The following is an 18,609-nucleotide window of genomic DNA, read 5'->3' as shown; positions in this document are numbered from 1 at the left end:
GGCGTGCACTTTTGGATTTTCCAAACTTTTTTTTTTTTTTTCTGTGAAGTCAGAAATTTTGTAGCTGAGATCCAGGATTTGAATCCTAGTTATAGTTTTTAATTTAAAAAATTTTAGAGAAAAAATTGTTTACAATATTTTATTATTATTATTTTTTTTAATACAAAGAATAGAATTGTTTTTTTTATAAAAAAACGAAAAATAATTAGGGAATTTTTATTTAATAAATAAAATTTTGCTTTGTTAAATAATGACTTTAGTTAAATTGCACTGTACTTTCTTAAATATTGACATTTCTAAATATATAAGCTCATCGTGATGTTACACTTATCAAAAGCTTTCATTTGAGTACCCACATGCATTTTTGATATATTATTTATATATTCATATATATATATATGATATATATTTTAAAGATATAAGCTCATTCTGATGTTACACTCATCAAGAGCTTTCATTTGAGTACCCACATGCATTTTTGATATATTTTTCATATATAGATATATATATAATATATATATAAATATATAAAATATATGAAAAATTGATGTGGGTACTCAAATCAAAAGTCTCGATGAGTGGAATGTCAGGGTAAGCTTATATCTTTAAAAATGTCTGTAGTTGACAAGATACAAGGTCATTTTTTAATTATTGACATTTTTAAAGATATAAGATATAAGCTCATCCCGATGTTATAATCATCAAGAGCTTTCATTTGAGTGCCCACATGCATTGTTGATATATTTTTCATATATACATATTCATAATATATATAAATATATGAAAAATTGATGTTGATACTCAAATGAAAGGTCTCGATGAGTGTAATGTCGGGATGAGCTTATATCTCTAAAAATGTTAATAGTTCACGAGATACAAAGTCGTTTCCTAGTTATTGATATTTTTAAAGATGTAAGCTCATCCTGATATTACTCTTATCAAGAGCTTTCATTTGAGTACCCACATCAATTTTTGATATATTTTTCATATATCAAGGGTATTCTGACGTAACCTCTTAACTCGATTTTTGGGGGTTACGATTTATATACATTTAATTTTTTTTCTGAAACATAATTGGCATATATATATCGATGAGAAGGCACTAAAACTTCGAAATTAGCGATAGACGTTTACGATTTTATAATTTGATTTTCTTGAAAAAAGTTTTTTGTTTCTCCGTAAAGTAGTGTTTTTTGAGATACAAGGTTACGTCAGAGTACCCTCGATATACATATATATAAATATATAAATATATGATAAATTGATGTGGGTACTCAAATGAAAGCTCTTGATGAGTGTAACATCAGAATGAGCTTATATCTTTAAAAATGTCAATAGTTCACGAGATACAGGGTCATTTCTTAACTATGTATTTAGAGATAGACTATTTTCGAATACAGCTTAAATAATCTAAATTTAACCATAAAAACCCATTTTATGATATAAATACACTGACCAAAAAATTCTGCTTATTCTCTTAATAATATAGATTTTTGAAAATGAAATTATTACACAGATTTTGTTGAAAATAATAAAAATTGTTTGGAACTAAGAGACTTATTAAGATTTTTAGAATTGGGGGTAAGAGTTCGAATCTTGGTCAGAATTTTTTTTTTTTTTTTTAATTCAAGGCGTTAATTTTTCTTAAATTAATTATAAAATAGAATTTAAAAAAAATTTATTCTTAATTATTAATTTTTATTTTTAAAACTAATAAATAATGTTTAAAGTTAAGCTTGTAGGTAAGAATTAAAAAATTGAGGGCCAGGGTTCGAATCTTAGTCAAAAAATCATTAAATTATTTTTTTTTTAATATAAAGCATTAATTGTCCTCTAATTATAAAACACAATTAATAAAAATTTATTTTGTTAGATATTCTATAAGAAAATAAATTAAAAATCTGAAATTTTGTATAAAATAACAAATGTTTAGAACTTTAAAGTTGAGGGCGAGGGTTCGAATCTTACCTAGGATACTAAAAAAAATTTTTTTTTCAATTTTAAAAGCTCTGGAAACTGAAAAATGAACTAATTAGCAAAGTATGAGTGAAAAAGGCTCTAAAAATTTGATTAACAATACTATTAAGTGAGGGTGGTGTCCTTAAGGATGTGGCTGATGTCGCGGTCGAGGGTCACGGCGTGTTGTCCGCGTCCTCGTCGGATACCTTGGTACGTAGGTTAGTTCAATTCAGGTTCTCTGCGGGAGAAGTGGCTTGTACCTCACACCCAATCAACTTAGATCGGCAACTTAAGATAAAGCTTAAAAAGAGCAAGAGTTGAGCAAGAACTAAGACGCGGAGGTGGAGAAAGAGCAAGAGAAGGAGAACCCGGTGGCACGACTCAGCCGGTAAAGGCACAAGGCACCTCGGCACAAGGCATAAGGGCCTAGAGCGAGACAAAATGGCTCCTAGTGTCCTCAGTCATTGCAGACGTTATATTACCTGGTGTAGCTTAGAACTAGTGGGAAGGATATTCGCGAACGCTAAGAACACTCATGTCCTCTTATTCTTGGTCTTATTATTCTCATTCGTTGTCGTTGTCTTTACTCTTGTTACTTTTATTCTCCCTTTCTCTTTATTTATATTCTTCTTTATTCTTATTTACCTTTGCCTGGGCCTGAACCTCGGCATATGCTCGAGTAACGAGCTTTCATTAGCGACGCTGTAAGCTAATGAGCATGCTCTTTCACTCTCCGCTCAAGTCATAGTCTAGGATTCTTTCGTTTGCTTTTTTTTATTTATTTTTTACACGGAAAATGTTCACGTGAGTTTAAATCAAATGAGCTTTGTATTCAATTGTTTTTTCCTTCGGCTTTTGTAAATTGTTTTTTATTATTTTAATTCATTTTAATTTATAGTTAAACTATTGAAGATACAAAAAATCGCGTGCCTAAAGGTAAAAGGGCGCATATTTTTTTTTTATTGCCAATCGAGTAGTAGACACATTCTACGGTTAAAATTGAAAAAAAAAATTGCAAAGGTAAAAGGGCGTATGTCTTTAATTATACGCCCTTTTACTTTTAAGAATTCGAAATTTTGGTGATCTAAAGGTGAAAGGGCGTATAATTTTTTTTACGGCCAGTTTACAAAAGAACATATTGGTAGTTTAAAAATGTGAAAAAAAAACTTTCTGTGGTAATAGCGGCGTAAAACCTCAACTATACAATTTTTTAAAGTTAAAAAAGAAAATATATCCAAAAAACAATAAATTACGCGTTATTATTTTCTCGCTTTTTATTTTAAGAAATAGTTATTATAAAATTTGGATTCTGGATTGTTGGTCATGATGAAACAGCTGTTGTGTGAACGGCGCCAGAAGTTATATTCAATAGGGCGATTAAAGCGGGAAATTTCAAAATATTTGAATGTTATCTGTCATTGTGATTTTTTTTATTACTTAATTTTTACGTGATTTGTTTTTGATTGATTTATTTTCTATTTGTTTGAATCAAACTGTATATGAGGCTCTTATTTTATTATAACTTGTCTTGTGAAACTATTATTTAACATTTGGTATCAAAACTACAATTTTTTTATGCACCCTTTTACCTTTAAGTAGTACTTTTCTTAAAGCTGAAAGGGCGTATGTCTTGATATACGCCCTCTCAGCTTTAGGATACCAATTTTTTTTTCCCAGATTTTTACGTTTCAGACAATTTCAAACCGAATGGCAAAAAAAAATTTTTTTGTACGCCCTTTCAGCACAAATCCCTATTAACCCTTAGCTATACGCCCTTTAACCTCTGGGCACGCAAAATAATAAGAGACCAAATTTTTAGAAAATTAAATTTTCTAAAAAAATTCAACAAAATTTTCCTCTAAACCCAATATCTTCAAGATATTTGAATTTTAATATTCATAATAAGTTTCCAAAAATTCCTACACAGAAAAAAGGGTTCACTTGAGCCAAGAAAATATTTTTCTTACTAATTATTTTCTTGAGCAAAAAGAATTTTTTTTGATAAGAAGTTTCACTTATTCCAACAAAATTAATTCTCTTGCTTTAAGAAATACATATCTTGATCCAAGAAAATTTATTTAAGTCAAGAAAATCTTGTTGTTTTGAGAAAACTCAGCCTCTTGCTCCAAAAAATTTAGTTCTTGATAGAAGTAAATTTTCTTGTCTGAGAAAATTTGTCTCTTGCTTCAAAAAATTAAATATAAAGATAGAAGTAAACTTTCATTAATATTTTTATTGAATAACACGTCAAATTGGAAGATCAAATAAAATTTCATTTTTTTTCATTCAATATGTATAATTGCACGCTAAAATAATATAAAATGGGTATCTAATATTCTCGAGAAAAATTTTCTCAAGGTGAGAAAATTTTTTTCTCAGCTGAAGTAGGTGGCGCTGCTTCCCTAAAGTATCCAAAAATCTTGATCAAATATAAAAATTTATTGTATCAAGTATTTATGATGTGAATTAAGAAAAAATGACTTCCACCAAGAATAGAATTTGAAGAAAAATTTTTACTTCGGCCAACACAACTTCGGTTTTTCTTCAGGCACCCGACAAATTTTCTTGAGCCAAGAATTTTGTTCTCCAGTCAAGAAATTTTTCTTTCTGCGCAAAATATATTAATCCAAGCATTAATAATGAAAAAAAATTCCGAATCATGTTTATAAAATACCAATCGCGAAAAACTTCGATGACTCGGATGTTTATCGCAAAAAATATATATAATTTTCATTCGACCGAAGAAAAGGTCCAAGAAATAACTCAGAACATTATTAGCTTGGATCTTCATTTTCTGAGTTACCTTCCTCATCTTCTCTTAACATCTCTCTCGCGAGGAAATACTTAACTTTAAAAAAACCTCACCGTATTATTACGCTTAAAATGGCTCATTATTATTATCATTATTATTAGATCCACCCGTTGGCAGCCCCCAGAGCGAGAGCCCGAGCCCGGAGCCAAAAAATTCGCGATCCTCTGTCGAGTTTTAAATTAATAAATATAAATAAAATTTCCAGGTAAATTATTTCGGCGTTTAAGGTATTTTTATATATATTACATATTACATTTTACATTACATATTTTCCTCGGTTCGGTAGTCGAGCGAGCGTTAGCTACCGAAGATGGGGGTGAGCTTCGATGAAGAAGATGGCCGATCCTCGAGAAGAGGTTGGCCAAGGACCGGTATTAACAATAATTATTGGTTCGAGCCTCGATGTCCGTCCAAGATCTTTTCGAATCTCAAGATCACAAGTGAGATCAATTATGTCCGACTGATTAGCTGGCCCCCATCCCGGAGAATAGGTGGGCCCTCTGCTCAACATCCACCTCGTTTAATCTTTCTCCCTTCACTTTCATACACAGCTTTTTTGTTAATAAAAAAAATTAATAAAAAAAAATAAACAGTTACAGTTACTATATAGAGCAATTTTGGATCGATTTTCTTTACCAACATAAATCATTCCACTGTAAATTCAAATCCGTTTTCAGTGAGTGAAAAAATACCGCTACTGATTCATTGATCCTCTGATAAAATCGATACGCCTACAAACGGTCAAGGAGCTTCTCCCTCACTTCCAGGTGGATTAAACGATCTGAGAAGTTAACTCCACATTACATCCAGAGAAGAGAATGGTAATTATTACTGTGCTTGGAGCAAGGATTTTTTATAGAAGTTAGTACTCGATATTATGGGCTAAATATTGAAAATATGAAAAATTTATAAGGAAGATATTTTATAAAAAATTTAATTATCTATGAAGAGTTGGCTTATCATTTTTTTTGCGCTGAAAATTTTAATTTAGTCTATGAATTTAAGCGAGTTTAATTTATTAAGGAAGTTCGAGCGTAACTAATGAGCCAAAATAATGTTAATTTTTTTTAATTTTTGTCTTTCCAATACTCGTCAAAATTCTTTATTTTAATTTAAAATAATTTAAACAATTTAATAATTGATAATTTTTACTTATTTAATAAAGTAAAGTAATAAAGTGACTTTCGTATTTATTACTTGCAAAAATAAATAAACAGATTTGGCAATAGCGGACTTGATTATACCCATAACAGAGAAGTGGATGAGTGTGTGAGTTAAACATTTCTCTCCCTGTAACTATATTTCTATCCTTTTCTTTTTTCTCAGCTGTTGACGCGATGTTGTCAAATCTTTATTCGAATAAATAGCTGACGATAAACGAGTTACAAACATAAAATTTGACTTTAAATATTTCAAAAATTATATCGGTAATGCATTATTATTAAATTGTTTTTATATTTTGCAATAATCCAAGTTTCTTGTGTATAGTTTTTTATCTGTTAAAGTTGGGAGGTTAATATTGAAAAAAATAATTAAAATCTCGACAAAAGTTTGTCCGTCATAAGAGCCCGTGTATAAGGAGATAAAATATGTGATTTTTAAAATTTAATATCTAAGTAACTAAACGATGAATCTTTTTTAAATTTTGGGATTAGATAAATTACGTATTTATTTATACATATACTTAATTTCAAAGCTCAAAGTTGGAAATTACTTTTTTAAATTAGATTCGCTCGAACTTCTTTAAAGATACTAACTGTTACCCGCTCGCTTTGCTGAGCGCTTTATAGAATTGCATGTTTAGATCGAGATTTGAAATTTAATTGGAGTATTGTTTTGATTTGCACAGATTTCAAATGAGCATTGAAATTTTTAGTTAAAGTCATTGCAAGTCTCATAAGTCAAGTTGAAATCTGTCTAGTTTCAAGTGCGGACAATTTTTCTGTTTTTTAAAATTTTCTCAGTGACATCAATTTTTTTTAGAAAATAAATTTAACATGTTTTTTACGAATTCTATTTAAATAAGTAGCCAAATTTATTTTTCACATATCTAGTGTTTGGAAAATGCATTCATTTTAATCTGTTACATTCCCGCGATCCCGCAATAAGAACAATTTATAGGTTATGTAATCAGCAAAAATAACATGTATGTAAAATTGTTAGTCCGTTGACTGAATCACTACATGTAATGTTAAGTTTTGAAAACCTTACAATGACTTTTTCCCGCTGCTAAAGAGACGTTTGTTGTAAGGAAATTTTTAGTAAATGTTATTGAAACTCAATAGACATGGCCTAAATTTCATGTATCAAAAAGTCCTAGTTTATAAACAACAACATTTTTAGTAGATTTCATAGAAATCTAACTATTTTATTTCATGAAATCAAGTATCATAACCAAACACACGATCAGCATATAAATATAAATTTTCAACACTTAGTTCACCAGACATAATTAGCTTCTTTCTTAAACTTTTTTAAATGACGTTAAATCAATCAAATATTAAGGTTATGTAATAAAAATAGAAGAAAATCGTATTTAAAACAAATGAATGAAAAATGAGAGTCTTTTGTATTTATTAGCGGGAAAAAAATGTGTATAAAAGTTAATCGTAAAAAAAATGAGAAAGGGTCGATAAAATCCAATAAATAAGTAGCCTATAACCATCTACGAAAAATTCTGCGTTGAATGGTATCAGTCCTATCCCGATAGCTTCAGTAGTTTTGACGTCAACTTTAGTCAAAGAAACCCTATTTTGCTTATATAGATATAGATATAATCAGCAAAAATAACATGTATATAAAATTCTTAGTCCGTTGACTGAATTACTACATGTAATGTTAAGTTTTGGAAACCTTACAATGACTTTTTCCCGCTGCTAAAGAGACGTTTATTGTAAGGAAATTTTTAGTAAATGTTATTGAAACTCAATAGACATGGCCTAAATTTCATGTTTCAAAAAGTCCTAGTTTATAAACAACAACATTTTTAGTAGATTTCATAGAAATCTAACTATTTTATTTCATGGAACCAATTGTCATAACCAAACACTCGATCAGCATATAAATATAAATTTTCAACACTTAGTTCACCAGACATAATTAGCCTCTTTCTTAAACTTTTTTTAAATGACGTTAAATCAATCAAATATTAAGGTTATGTAATAAAAATAAAAGAAAATCGTATTTAAAACAAATGAATGAAAAATAAGAGTCTTTTGTATTTATTAGCGGGAAAAAATGTGTATAAAAGTTAATCGTAAAAAAAATGAGAAAGGGTTGATAAAATCCAATAAATAAGTAGCCTATAACCATCTACGAAAAAATCTGGGTCGAATAGTAGCAGTCCCATCCCGATAGCTTCAGTAGTTTTGACGTCAACTTTAGTCCAAGGGTATTTTGCTTCTATATAATATGATATTTCTTATCATTTTCTTCCTTGTAGAAAATTAAATTTCCTTCGTAAAATATTCCTTATCGTTTTTTCATATCCCAATATTTAGTCCATAATATAGATATCAAAAATATTGATTCATGTTTGAGCAATAAAGCGTAATTATTAATTTCAATAGTAAAAAAATAAATAAATGTCGTTGTAAAATTTTAATAATCAATTGCAAGAAATTTATGGAGGAAAAAATTTATAAATTTAGTGATTTAGTAGAATTTTATTTGGGATATCTGTCATGAAAGGTGTTGGCGGCCAACGTGGTCGCAGATACGTGGCACGCTTGCAATGCCGAGTTTTAATAAAAATAAACTAAAAACAAATCGGCAACTACTGATTCAGAAGTTGAGTTTCTGCCCCCACCCCTCTTAGCTGCTCCCCCTAAGCCCTGGGCCTGATCGGGACTGAGAGTATATATCTATGTGTGTTGATTCGGCGCGTTGCCTGCTTAGCCTTTTTACGAGCGACTTGTCACCGCGACGATTTGTCTCGGTAAGGAGAGGGGGCAGTTAGGACCCCAGGCTCAAGAGGAGAGGGGAGGAAGTGGTTGGTGATTAAATTCTTAATTAAGGAAATTTTTGGAAAAATTTAATTTGATAATTTTTTCTAACTTCAGTTTAATAAGCTTATAAAAATTTTTTCAATTTTTCTAATTCATTCTAATTTAGTCTTGATTTATTATTAAAAGTTTATATTTTACTAATTTGTAAAGAAAATTTTTTTTAATCAATAAGAAAATCGATTTTTCTCTCCTAGTAATTTTTAAGCCGTACTAACTTGTATCCGAGTCGAATGTTTTTTTAATAGTTTTAAGAAAAAATTCATTTTATGTTTGTTATTAACTAACATATTTATTATTATAGTTTTAAGAACAAATTTTTTTATGTTCGTTATTAATTGACACCTAAGTTTTTCAAGATCGTGTTGTCATCATGCTAAATCCTTTATTTGTGTTTCTTAATTAGTTTTTCTTAATTATCCTAAATAATTTATAGTTAAATATAAAAACAATAATTTTTCTAAGGTTGAAATAATATGAAAGTCTTTTTAATAAACAATTTAATGTAGAACATTGTAGAACTTGATGTAGACATTTTGTACTTGTCCCACCAGTCACAAATGCCTGTCCCACCAGTCGCAATAAAAAAAATTTTTAACTTCCCGCTAAGAAAATCGAAGATTTTCAAAAATCGGGAAGTTATTGTTTTCACCCCGTTTTGCAAAAATCGAGTTTTCATCAGATCTCGACGTTTGAAGGTCACAGGAAGCTTCCCTGACTATCCCCGCGAGGTTGTCATGGTGTCTATATATATATGTGTGTGTGTGTGTGTGTGTGTGAAAGTATGTGAACCGCTTATAACTTTTGAACGGCTTGACCGATTTCATCGTGGTTGATGCCATTCAAAAGGGCTTGACCAAACTTAGATTTTGAAAACAATTTGGACCGATTCAGATCAATAGATTTTGAGAAATTTTCAAAAAACTGAAAAAAAAAATTTTTTCAAATGTGGTTTTTTTGGAATAACTTTTAAACGGCTTGATGGTTCAATTCTAAAAACTAATCAGCTCTTAACCTCAAAAAACCACGTTGATCGCCACCAGTCCGGTCAAAATCGGTTGATTCGTTCGAGAGATATCGTGAACGAAAGAAAACCGAAAAAAGTGTTTTTTCGGAATAACTCCGAAATTCCTAGTGCGATCAATTCAAAATTTGAGATTCTTTGTGAGGCTTAAAAAACTTCGTCGAATGCTGCCAACCGCGTGAAAATCGGTTTATTCATTCAAAAGTTATTGCGGTTTAAAAATTCAAAAAATAGTGTCTTATCAAATCTCAATCAGACTTTTGAGCTCGAAGAGCTCAAAAGCATAGGAAAGCAATCTCTTTGAGCTCCGAGAGCTCAAAATAACCCATAAATTGTATTTTTAAGCTCGAAGAGCTCAAAAACATCATTGGTGCAATTTTAAGCGCCTAAGTATGGAATTAGCGGGAAGTTGCAGGGATGGCCTTTAGGGTCAACCGTTTTCCTAATTTTTTTAATTGTTTCTACGTAGGTAATCAGTCTAATTCTTCATAATATTGAATGTTTGTAGGATAAATTTTGTATTGAGAGGGAAGTATTTTTTAAAAGCTTAGTAGTCGAACTGAAATTGGACTTTAAGTATACCTTTGGTAAGAGAGAAGGATTTGTTCTTAGTCCCACCAGTCACACTCAGTCAAATGATAATTACGAGAAACTTAAAAAGTGATCGAGGTTTTTGACAAAGGGATGTTGTTAATTAGTTATTCTTCTATATTATAAGATAAATTTTACTATAGTATAAATTTCAGTCACATAATTATAGCTTATAATTGATTGAATTCCAGAGTCAAATGTCCCACTAGTCACTATGAAATGCCCCTATAAAGATACCAAGTATTAAAAAATTTTTAGATAAAAATTTTGGGCTACATATTAAAGATACAATAAAATTACAGAATACCTTTTTTTTATAAATTGAAATTCTCGATAAAAAGGTCCTTATCAATTTTTCCATATCTCTATCATTAAGATACAATATTAATTTAAAATTTAATTTTATACTAGATTAATAATCTGGTAATAATACTCTACATTTTAAAAAAATTTTAATTTAATTTAATTTTAATTTAATTTTAATCAAAATTTTAGTTAAAATATTCGAGGTACAAAAAAATCACAAAAAAATTTTTTTTGTAAGAAATTAAATTCTCTATATAAAGGTCCTTATTAATATGTCACTTTGACTAACCAATACTCCGTAATTATCAATATTAACTATTAACCACTTAATTTATTAATTTTTAAAAATTCTTTAATAATATTTTTCCATAATTAATAATTACGATTTATCGCTTGAACATAAATGAATAATTACTAATTTTAATTAAATTTTAATAGCTGATTAAAATTAATGCCCAACTGACTTGGAACAATAAATTTTCCCATGAAGTAAAAAAGAAAATAAAGAGGCAATAATTAATTTTTTATCGCAACTTAATCACTGGCAGAGTGCACAAAAAATTTTCAATTTGCGAGTCATCGGGTTTTGACGAGCATAGCAAAAAATTGAAGCTTAAATAAATAAATAAATAAATAAATAATAAATAATGAAGTTGGAATGTGGGAGGAGAATGATTGAAGATTGCGGTAATGTCAATAATTTAATAAAATTGACAGCGGCTTGGAATTAAAATAGCTTAGCTCAATAATTACGATAATGATAAAGAAGGATTAAAGACAAGCAATTAGTGTATGTAAACTATTAGGTAGCAGTTGGTGCTAAAAATAATTAAGTTAAGTATTATAAATATTTAATAGCGCGTATTTAAACATCGTGATATTTTCATCTGCCGGAGAAAATAAATATTAATTTTATTAATAAAAAAAAAAAAAAAAGTAAAAAGATAGATGTACCGATAGATACATCCTTGTTCTACTGTATATTAAAAATATTAAATTGTACAACGCAACTTAACTCAGACGTGCGGAGAGTATTAATAATAAAAGTGGGTATGGGTAGAAAGCTCTTAGATCCAATCAAGGATCCTCATAATTCTGTGGTGTAATTATTGCTGAGACTTGATACTTGTAGAGGAGTTGGAGGGAAGGAAAAAGGATCAATAAGATTCTCCTGGTTGTTGCTGGGAATTTCTGTACGCAGATAGAAAAATTTATTAACAATTTGTGATTTATTAAATCTAACCTGATATTATTTAAGTGTAAATAAATATTTTTTTTTCAAGAAAAATGCTTTTAAATGTTTAATTTTATATTCTGGGTCAAATACTAAAGATATGAAAAAATTATAAGAGAACTTTTATGTAGAAAATTAAAATTTCTACAAGAAAATTGCTTATCAATTTTACGGATTTCTTATCATTTACCCAGAATTTAAATTTAAAATTCGACTCAAACAAAATAGGATTCCTTTGACTAAAGTTGACGTCAAAACTACTGAAGCTATCGGGATAGGACTGCTACCATTCGACGCAGAATTTTTCGTAGATAATTATAGGCTACTTATTTTTTGGATTTTATCAACCCTTTCTCATTTTTCTTGCGATTTACTTTTATAAACATTTTTTCCCGCTAGTAAAAACAAAAGACTCTCATTTTTCATTCATTTGTTTTTAGTACGATTTTCTTTTGTTTTTATTACAAAACCTTAATATTTGATTGATTTAACGTCATTTAAAAAAAGTTTAAGAAAGAAGCTAATTATGTCTGGTGAACTAAGTGTTGAAAATTTATATTTATATGCTGATCGTGTGTTTGGTTATGATAATTGGTTCCATTAAATAAAATAGTTAGATTTCTATGAAATCTACTAAAAATGTTGTTGTTTATAAACTAGGACTTTTTGAAACATGAAATTTAGGCCATGTCTATTGAGTTTCAATAAGATTTACTAAAAATTTCCTTACAACAAACGTCTCTTAAGCAGCGGGAAAAAAGTCATTGTAAGGTTTCCAAAACTTAACATTACATGTAGTAATTGAGTCAACGGACTAACAATTTTACACACATGTTATTTTTGCTGATTACATCTATATCTATAAAAGCAAAATAGGGTTCCTTTGACTAAAGTTGACGTCAAAATTACTGAAGGTATGGGGATGGGACTGCTACTATTCGACGCAGAATTTTTCGTAGATGGTTATAGGCTACTTATTTTTTGGATTTTATCAACCCTTTCTCATTTTTTTACGATTTACTTTTATATACATTTTTTCCCACTAGTAAAAACAAAAGACTCTCATTTTTCATTCATTTGTTTTTAATACGATTTTCTTTTGTTTTATTATATAACCTTAATATTTGATTGATTTAACGTCATTTAAAAAAAGTTTAAGAAAGAAGCTAATTATGTCTGGTGTACTAAGTGTTGAAAATTTATATTTACATGCTGATCGTGTGTTCTGTTATGATAATTGGTTCCATAAAATAAAATAGTTAGATTTCTATGAAATCTACTAAAAATGTTGTTGTTTATAAACTAGGACTTTTTGAAACATGAAATTTAGGCCATGTCTATTGAGTTTCAATAACATTTAATAAAAATTTCCTTACAACAAACGTCTCTTAAGCAGCGGGAAAAAAGTCATTGTAAGGTTTCCAAAACTTAACATTACATGTAGTAATTGAGTCAACGGACTAACAATTTTACATACATGTTATTTTTGCTGATTACATAACTTATAAATTGATCTTATTGCGGGATCAAGGGAATGCAACAGATTAAAATGAATGCATTTTCCAAACACTAGATATGTGAAAAATAAATTTGGCTACTTATTTAAATAGAATTCGTAAAAAACATGTTAAATTTATTTTCCATAAAAAATTGATGTCACTTAGAAAATTTTAAATAGAAAAATTGATGGTTATTTGCAACTTATTTTTTGGATTTTATCAACCCTTTCTCATTTTTTTACGATTTACTTTTATATACATTTTTTCCCACTAGTAAAAACAAAAGACTCTCATTTTTCATTCATTTGTTTTTAATACGATTTTCTTTTGTTTTTATTACATAACCTTAATATTTGATTGATTTCACGTCATTAAAAAAAGTTTAAGAAAGAAGCTAATTATGTCTGGTGAACTAAGTGTTGAAAATTTATATTTATATGCTGATCGTATGTTCGGTTATGATAATTGGTTCCATGAAATAAAATAGTTAGATTTCTATGAAATCTACTAAAAATGTTGTTGTTTATAAACGAGGACTTTTTGAAACATGAAATTTAGGCCATGTCTATTGAGTTTCAATAACATTTACTAAAAATTTCCTTACAACAAACGTCTCTTAAGCAGCGGGAAAAAAGTCATTGTAAGGTTTCCAAAACTTAACATTACATGTAGTAATTGAGTCAACGGACTAACAATTTTACACACATGTTATTTTTGCTGATTACATAACCTATAAATTGTTCTTATTGCGGGATCGCGGGAATGTAACAGATTAAAATGAATGCATTTTCCAAACACTAGATATGTGAAAAATAAATTTGGCTACTTATTTAAATAGAATTCGTAAAAAACATGTTAAATTTATTTTCTAAAAAAAATTGATGTCACTGAGAAAATTTTAAAAAACAGAAAAATTGTCCGCACTTGAAACTAGACAGATTTCAACTTGACTTATGAGACTTGCAATGACTTTAACTAAAAATTTCAATGCTCATTTGGAATCTGTGCAAATCAAAACAATACTCCAATTAAATTTAAAGTCTAGATCTAAAAATGCAATTCTATAAATTCTTTACAAATTTTCCCGTATCTCCAATCCTTTCTCTACAAAATCACTTACAATCTTACAAAAAAGAAATTCCCACAATCTGATCTCCTATTTTCCGTATCTTGTCTCTTGTCTACAGAATCCTAGGTTATCCATAATCCTATCACGTCTGTAGCAGCCGGTATAAATAACCCGCTCATAAAAAAGCCGTATAAGGTCTAAGGCTCTACATATATAATACCTCCAAGATATCCCGTGCGTGTGAACGTGACAAATAATCGCGTACCTCGCGGCCGCGGAATTTGCATCGAGAATCTTGAGACGACGTTTTCCCATTCTTTAACTAAAACTTCAACTTCACAATACCCACTTTACTTTTTTCTCCACTTAGCTTCCTGCTTCTTTAAAGTTAGTTTTAAATAAAAAAGCTTGACCATAAAAAAATCTTGAGTCGATCCTAATCTTTATAACTTTTAACAGTGGAATTTACTTTTATTGTTTAAAATGTACTTAACTTTTTTATATTTTTTATCGAACATATAAATACTTAACTTGCCGTGAATTTTTTCTTATTTTTATTTTTATTCTTACAACTTAAAGGTATATAAAAAGCACATAAATGCACTTAAAACCTAAACCCACAATACATTAAAATATTATTTTGTTATGTATTAATTCTGAGTGTACGCGAGTAACTTTGGGCATATGTGTGGTGTGTGGTCGTAAAAGGTCGTAAAATCGAGTATAGTATACTAACTTAAACTCTGTTATGTTTAGTTTTATTTCACTGTGTATACAGTGTTGGTTTCCATGAAACTAAATAAAATACAGATACAAATTCCTTTTATGTTTGATGATATGATGAGTTGAGAGGAAATTCTAAGTCCAGTTATCCAGTTGTTAAATATAATGTTAGAGCTATATTCTGTTAAGCTGTCGTCATGTTTAGTTCAAGGTTTATTGTATGGTCTGAAAATATTTTAAAAGTGAAATATTAATTCGACAGTGTACGGTTAAGCCAAAGGTTTTGTTTGTCAAAAGTTCCGAGGGAAGAATTTTAATAATTATTTTATTTTCTTACCTGAGCAAACTTTTAACTCAAACATGGCCTTAAATCGCGGCTAAATATTTAAATGTTTTTTTTTCTTGAGGTTTGTTTTTAAATTATACAGTGGAATATTTTGTATTTTTGATGCAGAAAAATTTGAATCTATAGTTTAAAAAAAATGGTTCACTTGAGCCAAAAAAATATTTTTCTTCCTAATTATTTTTTTGAGCGAAATTTTTTTTTTAACAAGAAATTTCACTCATTCCAACAAAATTAATTCTCTTGCAAGAAATACGTATCTTGATCCAAGAAAATTTATTTGTCAAGAAAATCTTGTTGTTTTGAGAAAATTCGGCCTCTTGCTCCAAAAAATTTAGTTCTTGATAGGAGTAAATTTTCTTGTCGAGAAAATTTCTCTCTTGCTCCAAAAAATTTAGTTCTTGACAGAAGTAAATTTTCATTAATATTTTTATTGATTAAAATGTCAAATGGGAAGATCAAATAATATTGAATCATTTTTTTTCATTCAATATGTGTAATTGCACGCTAAAATAATATAAAATGGATATCAAATATTCAAGAGAAAAATTTTCTCAAGGTGAGAAAATTTTTTTCTCATCTGAAGTAGGTGGCGCTGCTTCCCTAAAGTATCTAAAAATCTTGATCAAATATAAAAATTTATTGTATCAAGTATTTATGATGTGAATTAAGAAAAAATGACTTCCACCAATAATAGAATTTCAAGAAAAATTTTTACTTCGGCCAACACAACTTCGGTCTTCCTTCAGGCACCCGAAAATTTTCTTGAACCAAGAATTTTGTTCTCCAGTCAAAAAATTTTTCTTCCTAATTATTTTCTTAAGTGAAAAAAAAATTTTTTTTTGACAAGAATTTTCACTTATTCCAACAAAATTAATTCTCTTGCAAGAAATACGTATCTTGATCCAAGAAAATTTATTTAAGTCAAAAAAATCTTGTTGTTCTGAGAAAATTCAGCCTCTTGCTCCAAAAAATTTAGTTCTTGATAGAAATAAATTTTTTTGTCTTGAGAAAATTTCTCTCTTGCTCCAAAAAATTAAATATAAAGATGGAAGTAAATTTTTATTGATTAACATGTCGAATGGGAAGATCAAATAATATTTGGACATTTTTTTTCATTCAATATGTATAATTGCACGCTAAAATAATATAAAATGGGTATCAAATATTCTCGAGAAAAATTTTCTCAAGGTGAGAAAATTTTTTTCTCAGCTGAAGTAGGTGGCGCTGCTTCCCTAAAGTATCTAAAGATCTTGATCAAATATAAAAATTTATTGTACACGGAAAGAAATTTTCTTAAAAAATTACCGTTAAAATCACAGTAAGCTTGGGACATTCGTAAATTCCTGATCTAATTACAATTCTTTCAATAATTATTCACAATTACAATGTAAAAAATCCAGAAAGGTTCCATTAGTTTTTACTGTATTATACCGGTAAAAAATAATAAACGCAAAAAATTAATTAGATTAAAAGTTATTTTTACTGATTTAATCTTAAAAATTACAGTAAAATCAAAAGATTTTACTGAAACTACTATAAAATTTACCGGAGTCTCCGGTAAAAAAGAATCTAAGTAACGGTACTATCCACCGACTTTAAGGCGGCGCGGCAATCGCTGTAGACTTATCAGCTGTTTACAAAATTTCACATGTCAGTGATCAGTTGACACTGAATTACAGTTAATTCTAACAAACATTTATACACTTATCATTATAATAAAATTTTATGCAATTAGTTAACTATTAATTGTAAAGGTGTGCTTTAATGACATTCGCAATTATCTATAAATATATGCTATTATTCTATATATATAGATGGTAAAGTGAAATAACCTAAAAAAATAAATTAAATTAAAAAAATCAAATAAACATTTAATGTTGTTAAATTAAAATCAACTTTTTTTTAAACATAAAACCTATTAAATTTATAATAATAATATTCCATTAATAATAATATGTCCAATAATAATTATATTCCAAGGGGCAAGCTGCATTGAAAATTAAAAAATTTTTTTTTTACCGACCGGTAAATTTTACTCACATGCAAAAAGTATTTCTGTTTCTAGTAAATAATAAAGTAGCACCTCAGCGTCCCACGATTACAATACAGTCCGGTAATTTTTCTCATTAATTTAAGGGTAAACTTTAAAGAAAATTTCTTTCCGTGTACTTGTTATCTACCAATACACCGTAATTAACAATATTCAAAAAATTTAGCTGGTTGCTACGTAGAATGGTAAATATTACTATTTATCTTCTCCGTAAAATAAATTAAAAAAAAAATTCCGAAGTATGGGGAAGGAGGAGACCGAGTTAATATAATATATAATATGAAAAGGGGGCAATGAGACGGACTAAAGTACAAGAAAATAAGTAAAGAAGTTGAGTGTACTGCGATATGATATGAGTATGAGGAAATAACGGGGCGAGCCTGGTGTGTGTACACTCTTGATACGACATGGAGGGATCAAAATTACCTGACGTTAAATTCTTAAGCTACCAATCAGCGAGGAGATAATTAAACGAGGGGTGGGTATGTACGCGGGGTACCCGTCCGAGACGGTGAACGATAGGATCTGCTTTAAAAGCTGTATAAAGAGGAAGGGGAGGCGTGGCAAAAGAAACCCATCCAGGAATGATGGAAGCTGCGGCAAAACCCGCAAAGAACGCGATGATATAAAACGAATATAAAATAAACGCATCTGAATCAACCCCATCTCCTCCTAAATTTTATAACTATAAGAAGTCATAATCATAATCATTGTAATTACAATAATAATCAAAGTAAACGACTTTTAATCAAACCACTCGCTTTTCGGAAGCAGGCTCCACTGAGAAAAAAATAAACCCTGGGTCTGAATTCGCGAAGCGATGCCCTAAAGTTTGAGTACCCACATGCATTTTTGGAAAAATTCAAAATTTTGGAAAAATCCAAAATTTTGGAAAAAATTTTGGAATTTTGAAACTTTTGAGTGGGTAGTCGTTGAACGCGGAATTTTTTCAGGAATTTGGATATAAAAGAGAAAATTTTTTATTTTTTGAG

At 29.0% G+C, this 18,609-nt stretch overlaps 1 protein-coding gene and 1 long non-coding RNA gene across 2 annotated transcripts in view; one reads left to right on the top strand and one right to left on the bottom strand.

The window, feature by feature from the left end:
• Nucleotides 1-4,469, top strand: part of LOC123271072 — a 14,689-nt gene extending 10,220 nt beyond the window's left edge. The window contains exon 3 of the long non-coding RNA XR_006510771.1: nt 4,456-4,469. This is a non-coding gene — a long non-coding RNA (uncharacterized LOC123271072). The remainder of the gene's footprint in view (nt 1-4,455) is intronic.
• Nucleotides 1-18,609, bottom strand: part of LOC123271071 (protein dachsous) — a 296,162-nt gene that overhangs the window by 179,551 nt on the left and 98,002 nt on the right. The window lies entirely within an intron of this gene.

Source organism: Cotesia glomerata, linkage group LG8, assembly GCF_020080835.1.
Source record: "Cotesia glomerata isolate CgM1 linkage group LG8, MPM_Cglom_v2.3, whole genome shotgun sequence".
In the NCBI taxonomy this organism is placed as follows: Eukaryota; Metazoa; Arthropoda; class Insecta; order Hymenoptera; family Braconidae; genus Cotesia; species Cotesia glomerata.
The sequence above is the reverse complement of the archived record's forward strand: the minus strand, read 5'-3'. Positions and strand labels throughout refer to the sequence as shown.